The sequence below is a fragment of the Musca domestica genome, unplaced genomic scaffold (assembly GCF_030504385.1).
Source record: "Musca domestica strain aabys unplaced genomic scaffold, Musca_domestica.polishedcontigs.V.1.1 59, whole genome shotgun sequence".
Classification (NCBI taxonomy): Eukaryota; Metazoa; Arthropoda; class Insecta; order Diptera; family Muscidae; genus Musca; species Musca domestica.
In genome coordinates, this window is record NW_026712362.1 from 4,859,670 (window position 1) to 4,872,045 (window position 12,376).

General features: G+C 34.4%; 1 pseudogene; it reads left to right on the forward strand.

The window, feature by feature from the left end:
* The first annotated feature begins 226 nt into the window (after positions 1-226).
* LOC131805622 (KRR1 small subunit processome component homolog) lies at positions 227-1,374 on the forward strand (annotated as a pseudogene).
* Positions 1,375-12,376: the final 11,002 nt, after the last annotated feature.

The window sequence follows — 12,376 nt, forward strand, 5'->3', positions numbered from 1 at the left end:
CTGGCATAACAGAGGCATGTAAATAATAAAAACGCGAATAAGAGGGAAAAGGTGCCCCCTACATATGTTTCGATAAACTATTTTTCCAAAATGCATTTTGTCAAGTCTTTACGTTTCTATGTCTTTGATGTTTGCAAATGGCAAATCAAAATTAAAAACGTTCCAACTGCTACAAAGGAGGAAGAAGAAAAACTTGACAATAACGAAGGTACTTAAAGTGAAGTGACGATTAGGGTGTGGCAGTGAATCAAAGGAGCTTAAGCAAACAAATGAACCCTTCGAAAATGCTTGGGCCATGAAAATACCAGCCTTCAAGCCAGTGGATAATCCAAATGGACTGGTGGAGGAGAGTTAATTTGCCACACTATTCCCGAAATATCGTGAGAGGTATTTGAAACAAGTCTGGCCATTGGTACAACAAGCTGTTGCTGAATATTATCTGAAAGCTGAACTGGATTTAATTGAAGGCAGTATGGTGGTGAAGACAACACGTAAAACCTGGGATCCCTACATTGTCATCAAGGCACGTGATATGATTAAGCTAATGGCTCATAGTGTACCCTTTGAACAGGCCAAACGTGTGCTACTGGACGAGATTGGTAGAAAGAAAAATTCTTCAAAAGACATCAACGTTTAATTGGTCCCAGTGGTGCCACTTCGAAATCCATTGAACTTTTAACTGATTGTTATGTTTTGGTTCAAGGTAACACGGTCTCGACATTGGGTCCCTATAAGGGTCTACAACAGGTTCGTGATATTGTCATCGATACCATGAACAATGTGCATCCCATTTACAACACCAAGGCAATCATGATCAAACGGGAACTTATAAAATATCCAAAATTGGCCAATGAGGATTGGTCGCGTTTCCTGCCCAAATTCTAGAACAAGAATATCAGCAAACGTAAACAAACCAAGGTTAAGAAACAAAAGAAGGAATACACACCATTCCCACCGGCACAACCCGAAAGCAAAATCGATAAACAATTCTTCGGCTTCGGCTGAATATTTCCTTAGCAAAGAACAGAAACAACAACGCAAGCAAGAGGAGGAGAGTAATGCCAAACGATCTGAGGCTGCGAAGAAACAAGAAGAGAAACGTCAAAAATAGTTTATCCCGCCTACAGAAGATTCACCGTCGTCAGCGGCAAAGAAACGTTCCGCCGATGGGCATGATAATAAGTTGGAAGTTAAGGCGCTTAAAGCCAAGTTGGCCAACGCTAATAAGAAAATGAAAAAGGCGTAGTATAATTAAGCTTTTCAAAAGGATTTCTTTGTAATCGTAGTATTTAAGTTTTATACCTTTCTTATTACATGTACTTTAGTGGAAAATAAATAATAGAGATTTTTTACTGTTTGTGTAAAGAATTGTGATTGAGGTGAATTTTATTTGAAGAAGGATAGTAGATAGAAATTGGAAATATTGTAATTTTTGTAAAAATTGGCTTCGTATATGGAATGATTGATTATTTTTATACCCTTCACCACACTGTGGTACAGGGTATTGTCTTTGTGCATATGTTTGTAACAGGCAAAAGGAAACGAGATAGACACATGGTTCCTTTTGAGAATATGCATAGAATCACGTCTAAGTCGATTTATGCATGTCCGTCCGTCTGTCTGTCCATGTTAAATTGTAAACAAAGTACAGGTCGCATTTATTATTCGAATTGTATGAAATTTGGCACAGCTCAGTCATTTGGCCCAAGGACGAACCCTATTGAAATTGGGAAAAATCGGTTCAGATTTAGAAATAGCTCCCATATATGGCACAACGTACTTAATTAAGCCTATGAGGTGTGCGAAATTTCGTGAAAATAGGTTCAGATTTAGATATAGCTCCTATATATATATATATTCGTCCGATTTAAGGTAAATGGTGCACCAAAGTTCCTAATATCTTTCGATTTGCACGAAATTTGGCACATCGTACTGAATTCAGCCTAGAATGATGTGTGCTATGTTTCGTGAAAAGCGGTTCAGATTTAGATATAGCCCCCATATATATTTTCATCCGTACTGAATTGAGTCTAGATGTGTGCTAAGGAATTGAGTCTAGAATGATGTGTGCTAGTGTGCTAAAAAAAATCGGTTCAGATTTAGATAAAGCCCCCACGTATATTTTTGTCCTATTAACACGAAAATTTGTACACCTCATTCTAGGCTTAATTCAGTACATTGTGCCAAATTTCGTGCAAAGTACAGGGCAAAATTATGATCCGATTGATATGCAATTTGGTAAAGCTCATTTATTTGACCCAAGAACTAGGGTTCGTTCGTTGAAATTGGAGAAAATCAGTTCAGATATACCACTCATATACATTTTCGAACGATATGGTATAAATGGTAAACCCAACCAACATCCAAAGTTTGTTCGATTAAAATTTATTTAAATCGGAACTGATTTCAACCGATTTCAACAAAGCTATATTAAATGGTTTGGTATGTATATGACCATTTATATTAGAACAAATTTAAAACATGTGGTTCAATTGTGTAGCTGTGTACATTTTCGTTTCAATCACAAAAAAACTAGGTATCTGGTACACCATTTAGATGAAATCAGTCTAAAATGTATGTAAGAGTTGTATAATACAGGTGTTGGGCAAATCCTCCTTCAAAATTATAGATATTGGTCCACTTTTTGTGGTAAGAGGTATTATGTCTTTTTGCATATGTTTGTAACAAGCAAAAGTTAACAAGATAATGTTTAGTTACTTTTAAGAATATACATAGAATACGTTTGTCTTCTGTCCGTCCTTGTTAAATTGTAAAAAAAGTACAGGTCTAATTTATGATTCGATTGAGATTAAATTTGGTAAAGCTTATTTGTTTGACCCCGGAACTAGGAAATTGGACAAAATCAGTTCCGATCTAGATATACCACTCATACACATTTTTGTCCGATTTGATATAAATGGTAAACCCAACTTCCAAAGCTAGTTCGATTCATTATAGGCTCAATTTTATACGTTGTGAACAATTTCGACTTAATCCGACAAACATTGGGCCTTAGTGCACCATTTAGGAGAAATCGACCGAAGATATATATGGGAGGTATATCAAAATTGGAAACGATTTCAACAAAACTTAACACATGTCATTATATGCTGAATTTGATACGTTGTGCAAAATTTCGTCGCAATCGGGAAAAATTTGCGTTAATTAGTGCATCATTTAGGAGAAATTGGCCGAAAATATATATGGGAGCTATATCAAAATCTAAACCGATTTCAACAAAACTAAACACACGTCATTATAGGCTCAATTTGGTATGTTGTGCAAAAATTCGTAACCGGAGAAAGATTGGGCCTTTAGTGCACCATTTAGGGAAATCGGACGAAAATATATAGGGGAGCTATATTTAAATCTGAACCTATTTCCACCAATTTCAATAGGGTTCGTCCTTGGACCAAATAAATGAGCTGTGCCAAATTTCATCTCATTCAGATCATAAATGCGACCTGCATTTGGTTTACAATAATACATGGACAGAGGGACATGCGTAAATCGACTCATAAAGAGATTCTTATTCGAGTGACTTACGACTAAACAGTTCCGATGTTTTGAAAAATATTTCATTTATTTTTGCTTTGATTCATTGCCTATATATAAGGTCTACCGGGAGGCGAATTCATGCCTTAGTTTTCCTGTGCTGTCAAGCGTTTACATCGCGAAAAATCAACCATAACAAGGTAAAAATACAAAATATCTTTCGGAATATCACAATAGTATTATTGTGCACGTATACTTTTGTTGGAATAAATATATTTTTCGTATATTTATTCTTCGAAAAATTAATTTTGACATTCAATGAAGACTACAGCTGGCCTTACCGGCAAACCATATAAACAAACCTTGACCAATATACATCACATATATCGGCAATCTATGCAATTTCATGTCAAACTTAGGGACTTTGATGTTTATTTACTACTTTTTAACATAATGTAAACATGTATGGCAAAGCTCGTTTGTATTGTTTGATAACGGCGCTAGTTTGTTTGATAACGGCGTTAGCATCGTTTGAGAACGGTGTTAGTGGCCTCGGAAAATTTTCCGAAACACGGCAACTCTGCCCAACATAAAATATTTAATTTTATAAAAAAATTGATATTACCGATGTATATAAAGGTATTTCTTTTACATAAGGAATAATATTAAGCAGATATTCCTAAAAAGCAATCAAACTCAATTTGTATATAAAATGTCCCCAAAAGTTGAATGTCCCCAAAACTTCCGCTAGATCTATAATTTATCGGGGACTGTCCCCAAAAAACTAAAATGTCCCTAAAAATATCATTGTATCGAAAACATGTCCCCAGAACTATCGCTGGACATATATATATATATATATATATATATATATATATATATATATATGTTTCATCCGATTTGGGATGAAACAATGATGTTTGATATCAGATATCCGCTACATCTCAGAAATAATATATATAAGATACAGCTCAGAAATTTATTATCGAGATCGGTTAAAATTATCTTCCATATATATCTTCATTCGATTTCACGGTTCTATAAGACCAAATTTTGTGGATTTTTCCATATTCAGCAGAATTTTTTCATTTCGTGAGATTAGGTTCCCATTATCCTCCTGGAAGTCATAAAATAGTCTATCGCAATGTAATATGGTACGATAGGTACTAATTCCTCCGTCGAGTTTGGTGGAAATCGATTCAGAGGATTGGATACATGTCCCACATATATAAGTTCCCTCTAATTCCAAATTATAAATGCTCAGAAGCACCGCCCGACTTCCGACCTTTCATTACCGATATATTTTTGTAAAGCATTTGTTAGGTTTTAGAGATTTTACATTTTGTCTAAATTTAATTGTGGTTTGAAAGAAAATACTTGTCTTCAATTATTGATTTTGTCTTTAATTTTTCTATCTTTCTTAGGATTAAAAAAATATACATAAGAAAATCAACATCATTGCGCTATGTGAACTTTCATTTTGATAACTGACGTCAACTGAGGAAATGCCGACTATTATGGAAGTACAAAAAAAAAAAAACTAAAAGCAACGCGTTTTTGACACACCTTACTTAAACCAACTATTTTAAGAAGTTACAAAGTATTTGCTCAGAAAATATAGTGTCGTCCAAATGTATTTCCCTCGAAGTATTAGGACGAGCCCTAATGCAATAAAAACATCTTTGGAAATGACAGTATTAGAGTCTAAAACTTTGACAACAGCAGCAGCAATGGCAGCATTATTTCCACCTGGACGAAGAAAGACCTGAAATAAAACCACCGGAGCCAAGGCACAAGAAAGGGAAGAAGAGAAAAGAGCCGCTCAAACACTAAGGTTCTTAAAGTTTACAAAAACTTTATCTCCATTTCCTATCCATCGATTATTGCGACAAGCAACACCAAATGTAACGCCTGCAAGGAAACTCATCCTTGCTGTTGGTACACCAAGACAAAAAATCTGTTGTTGTAACTTCCAAAATCGGCTCACCTATGATTTTAAGCTTAACAATGTGGTATAAAACTCGGAAAAAAATGACAACCTAGAAGAAGATGAAAGTTCTTACTCTGGCCAACGTTGGCACCATGAAGGCATTGGTGGTCGCCACAGCCAATGTAAGACCCGAGGTGATGCCACCACATCACTTACATCAATGTCAGCAGAACAAATTACACTAACGAGTAGAGTAAATGTAATGGTGAAAGATGTGGATGCTGCAAAAGAAAGATGAAGAAAGAAGAAGAAGAATAAGAAACAAAAAAACAGGAGATTCAACAGGATGAACAATGAGCTCGACAACCGCAATGCAGTGTCCAGGAGGAGAAACTAACAGGATATCAGAAAAACCAAACAGTATTGTCGTCTTCGTCTTGGCCCTTCTTGTTATTGACATCATCATCATCTCCATCGTCATCATCATCAACATTTTTAAAATCCAGACTTTCTTTCTCTAGTGTTTTCTCTGACCTTCGCCCATGGCAGAGGTTGTAAACCCAAAAAAGTGGCCCTAAGACGTTTAATGCTAACAATAATAGGTCCTTAGCGTGGGTAAGTTGTATTTTTAGTTGGCATATTTTTCCTCCGTCATTCTTATCGTTTTATTCGGATTTTTTGTCTTCTCCTCTTTGCATGTTAAAAGCTGCTTTTATGTCGTAGGTGACTGACTTATTTTTGGGGAAAATAAACAAAATGTGTCACATACTTATTTAGTTCTATTTGACACGTGTCAACAGTCAGTTTCACATGAAAGCTTTTTAAGTTTAATTGTGTTTTGAGAATTGTGGATGAGTGTTTGTGAAGAAAATATATTGGCCAGTGTGGATTAAATAAATTATTTGGGCAACTAAGGTGAATTATTTATTAATTTGTAATAATTAATACCAATGAGTAGGACACATGGCAGCCATCAGATTAATTGTGATATTACAATGGAAATAATTCTCCAATATATATTCGAAGATCAAGGACATGAAAATTCAAATTTTTAGGAAACAAGCTCATATTTAATCAGATTTCCTAAGATATTCATTGATATTGAAACATGAAATATGTCAAGGTTAAACTACTTGTATACAACCAAATTTAAATTATTGGAAGCATCCACGAAATCGTAAAAACAAATAAAAAACAAGTAAGCAAAGGCTATAGGCATGCGGGGCCGATCATGTGATACCCCACAACACTACAATACGTTAGAAGCCTCCTTATGTCCAAATCCATTTTGGAAGATTTCGCTTTTGAATTTATATCATGGAGCACTGCCCAGATATGTTAGTGGTTGTAGTCCATTCTACAGCTAAATATAATCCAATGGTCATACAAACTGCTAGAATTCTTCCCGGTCCTTAACTCTCTTCTCATGCGTGTCGATTGGCTTCAATTGTGTGATCAGAAAAACATTTCTGTTCTTGGTTAATTTGAACCCCTAAATACTTTGCGATCATCTCCAAAAGCAAGAGGTCCCTCTGTATCTCCAAATTTAGACTCATCTATATGATTTGCTTGTCTACGATATTTGGTTATATTCATCATCGAAATCAGCATAAAGAAGCCAGAAGTTCGACTTTTGTGTATTTCGGATATCGTCTGAAAATTGCCACCGTAACTTTTTCACACTTGTCCTAAATTCTAACTTCATGCGAGATTTCTTGTCCTTTAGTTTTTATCTGTGACCTTTATAACGGCTGCAAAATCAGGAACATTTTTAGTTGTAGGTTCACTCCAATCACTAAATTTATTGTGGACATCTTTGAAAACAATAGGCCTAGCCCTTCTGAGCCTAACCCTACCCTTGTGAAAATTTTCGTGAGGATCGGAGATAATTGCAGACTTTATATAACAACCACAGCCTGTGTTGTAAACTGAAAAACTATTACAAAATGTACGCTTCAATATTATAAGCCAAATAGAAAAAATCACATGCGATAAAAAATATGAAAAAATACAAAGATGTCACAAAATGCGGCAAAATCTATATTAACGTCATTATTGGCATCTTTTTATTAGATTTTTTTAGATGTTATACTTTTATGCCAGGAGAGCATACTGAATTGACAAAATTTGTCAAAATTGGTCCAGCCATTCTTGAGATATAGCTAACATCCATCCCCTAGTTAACAACCCCTTCCTTTATATATATACATTGTATATATTTCGGTTTATATATCCGATATATTTATTATCGGCATCTACGTAACGGTCATTAAAAATATTCGCGGTTAAATAGAAAATTTGACTTTCATTTAACACAAATGTTATGGTCTATTTCGCCCGATGACCATCAAAATTGGAAGACTTCTGCACAGCCCTAAGCTCTAACACCTAACTTTCGCGTCGATTGGTTTATAATTGCGACCTGTAGAGCAACTGCAAGATCAGGAAAATTTTCAGTTTCAACCTCTAAATATTATGCGAACGCCTCAAAAAGCAATAGACTTCTATTCTGGCCCTAGCCCCACCTCCAATCCAAATTTCATGAACATCGGGCTATAATTGCGACCTTTAGAGTGATTACAACTTAACATGGACAGACGGACCTACATAGCTAGATCGACTCAGCTCGGAGAGGTAGGAAGATCCATATATACTTTCCTATGTGGGAAACCAATATTTCGAGGTGTTACATAATTTTTGGCCCAATCAAACTTATAATACCCCCAACACATAGTGTTGTAGGGTATGGAAACATTAACTTCGGCCGGGCCGAATTTTTAATGCCCTCCAAAGGAAGGGAAACATTTTTATATAAAAGTATCTGAATTCAAGAGTGTTTCACTCTACACTTCGTATTCCAGTAAGACCGTTTGCATGATGCTGCTAAACTTTTCAAAAAAAAAAAAAAAAAAAAAAAAAAAAACAAGTAAAAAGTCTGGAAGTTCGAACTTTGAATACTCTCCACCATTTGGGACAAATTTGCCAATTTTCAAAAAAAAAGTTAAAAATTGTATAACTACCTAATATAGCCATTATATTAGAGTATACATGCAGACGTGGACCTGCATAGGGAATGTTTGTCATAAACTATTAAAATTTTACAAAAAATCGGTGAATAATTTAGCTAAAATCATCAAAATACGGAATATGGAGAAGAACCGTGGTTATACCAAAACGTGGACCTGCACCGATGATTTTCTTTTATAGGCTGTAGTTTCCATTACGAACTTCAAATACCGAATTTTAAATAATTCTTGTGAACAATTTCGCTAAAACCATTAAAATACCGAATATGGGGAGGTATCGTTTTATGGGGGCTATATCAAAACGTGGACCTGCACAGACAATTTTCTGTCTTGGGTTGTAGTATCGATTACGAACTTTAAATACCAAATTTTAAACAATTCTGGTGAAAAATGTCGCTAAAATCATCAAAATACCGCATATCGGGAGGTACCGTTTCATGGGGGCTATACGAAGACGTGGACCTACATGGCCCATTTTCAATACCAAAAGTCCTGCAGACATAATATGCACTTGAGTAAAATCAAAAATCAATGTACTTCAATTTGTTCGAAAGCTAAAAATGGATTGACGGACGGATATCGCCAGAACGAGATAGAATTTTATGCTGATCAAGAATATATGTACTTTGTTATGTCTAAAATGATTATTTCGATGAGTTACAAACGGAATGACGAACTTAATATACCCTGCATACCATGTATGATGGAGGATATAAAAAATATAGCTGTATATGTATAAAGCTGTATAAGTTCTTAAGGGAATATTCTTGAAAAATCCTCGATCATAGTTCTAATAGTCTAACAGAAATATTCGTTGAAAAAAGTTCTGGTAGTTTTACAAAGACTTACATACTCGTTGAAATGTTTTCCGAAAATGTTTTTGAAAATCCGATTCCACACCAAATAGTGATTAGTAATCAAAAATAAAAAATTTTCTTTGCTGGCGAAATCAAAAAATATACTGAAAAATAGTTTTAAAGAAGTTCGAGATTATAAAAACAAATCAACCTTCAAAATTATCCTGAAACAATATTTTATTCCCAAGAAAAGTTCCAAAGAGCCACATTTATATTTCCAGTAGTTGAATCTAATGCGAAATCCCTGCTCTCACAATCTTTGAAAATCATATGTCCGAAATACAAACAACCCATTTCTAATCATTTATCACTGTTCCGCACACATTTTGATTCTATAAATTTTCTGATTGATATGTAGCTCAATCCCTAAATATAATATTCCACAAAATATATACCTTTCGGATATTTTCATTAGTCCCAATACAAGATACATTAAGTATAATGGACACACACACACATCGCTGTGCCCTCATTTATTATAAAATAATTTCCTACTTGTTTCCACATATCATATAATCTACACCTGCAACATTATCATTATTATTATGATCATCGTATCGTATAGTAGAACTCAATATGATTTCCTCCGGATAGTATTTGTTGAAATGTTAACGTTTATCTTTCGTTCAATCTCAGTGTTATTGTTCATTTAGCTGGAAGAGGAAACTGGCAAATTTTCGAATGTAGTAAATCTGCAGCAAACGTAAAATGCAGAGAACAATGGTCAGGCGGAGTGTATTACTGTATAATTGTTTATGTGCAATATTCGATAACAATTTCCTACGTAAACAAACATACAGAGCTTCTCTTGATGGCACACACACACAGAGACATGAATTTTCATAACACTCTTAAAGTGCACATTGAGAGAAATACATACAAGCATGAAAATATATATTTGTAAACATACATACATGCAATTATGAAACTATGTCCAGAGAATAATATATATATTTGAAGGTACATATGTAGTAATTGTTCACATGCATCACACACACTCTTATGGGTTATATATATTTTATGCCATCAGAAGAAGCTCCTTAATTAAGATTTTCTGCAGTACCATTTATGTCAACATTTGTGATCTGTGAAGTCATTACACTGGCTGTTGCCAAAGTCAATATGAAGCTCCTCTCCTCTCTTTATGCAGGTTCTGATGATGCTAATCCTCTTGAGTGCTCATTATTTTCTACTATACACTCACCCAAGCATATTCTCATTAAGGCTATATAAATCTGCAATATACTAGCATTATTAATAGCTAATAAAGAGTTTGTGAAATAACTCTCATTACTTGAACGCATTAACAATGGTAAGATTGCATTAAGTACTGGAGAAAATTGAAAAGATAAAATGAGAAATCTTTTGTAGGAATTTAAATAAAATGAGAAATCTTTTGTGGGAATTAAAAAGAACTCAAACATTCAGATTTGTGTAAGATTCTTGGAAATATAGTTTTGCAGGGTGATTAATATGAATTTCTGATATATTTGAATTGAAACGAATTTATTTGGCATAATATATTTCTAAAGCCCTCACAGGAAACAAGCAAGTCTTAGCAAACCAATATTCATTAGATATGGAACTTAACCAGAATTAAAGGCTAAACAAGATATCTATTATTGTTGCCTAGATATTGGGACCAAAAACTGTCAAATTACAGTTGTATGGGGGATATACCAAAATGTGGATATAGAATCTTACGCTGACCTAGAATAAATATACTTTGTGGGATCTAAAATAATAATTCAAGGAGTTGCAAATGGAATGGCAAAATTAAAATAGCCTACATAAAATGGTGCATGGTATAAAAATTGAGGGACCACAAGAGCAACAATCAGAAGATTTAAATTCAAATTGTGGTGATTATTTTAAGTTTTATAGCGGTCATCAGAGCAACTAGAGACGTCATATCAGTAGACATGGATTTTCAGTCTAGATATTTCAAAAATCTTTTTTCAGATACCAATAGACCTGTACTTCCAGGTCGAAGAAATAGGAAGATCCATGTGCAGGACTAAATTTTCGAAGCATTAAATAATTTGTGGCCCAATTAAAATTGTAATACCACAAACACATAGCCTGGTAGGGTATAAAAACCCACCATTGTAGCCTTAAAAGTTCTTGATCCTTGAAAAAGTATAACAAATCGCATCTTCTGCTTTGGATGTCGATATAAAAATATATACTAGAACCAACACGGGTTTCGATCAAGTCGTTTCTTTACTTTTCGAACCATTTCTGCTGTTTTCTTCCGTTCACTTCCTTGACGTCAGGCTACGCTACCAGTATCACGGTAACGAGCGATGGTACGAGACACAAATATTTATTCACATTTAAATGATTGTGGTTTTCCAGCCAAATATAGAGAAATCACACTATCACGCTTGAATTCCATCACGAATAACTTCTTTTTTTTTTCTGGAAAATTCTCACCAAAATGCTTTTGTACGAATGTAAACAATATAATGAGCTGTCACTGTAATAATTTTAATAGCTGTCGGACGAGTGGCTTAGAAATGACAGCAGTGTGAAATTGGTTGCAGTTTTTTCATTTCACTCTGTATGTGTTGGGGGTATTATAAGTTTGATTGGGCCAAAAATTATGTAACACCTCGGAATATTGGTCCCCGACATAGGAAACTGTATATAGTTCATTCTATCTTACCGAGCCGAGTCGATCTAGCTATGTTTGTCTTTAATTAATTTAATCATAAATAATTTAATTTGTAATCACTCTACAGGTCGCCATTATGTCCCAATTCTCACGAAATTAAGCTTGAAGGGTTGCTAGGATCAGAATATATGCCCATTGCTTTTGGAGATGATCGCATAATACCTAGTTGTTGAATTGGACCAAAAACATAAATATTTCCCGATTTTTCAGTTGATCAATTTTTTAGTTAGACCTATAACTTAGGAATGGCTGGGCGGACAATTCGGAATGGCCTCTTGCAAGAAAAATCTAATAAATAAAATCTTAGAAAATTGTGTGAAAATATGCCAACACAAATTGGATATTTATTTCTATATTTATTATTTTTTGTCAAAATATATATAGCATGAAA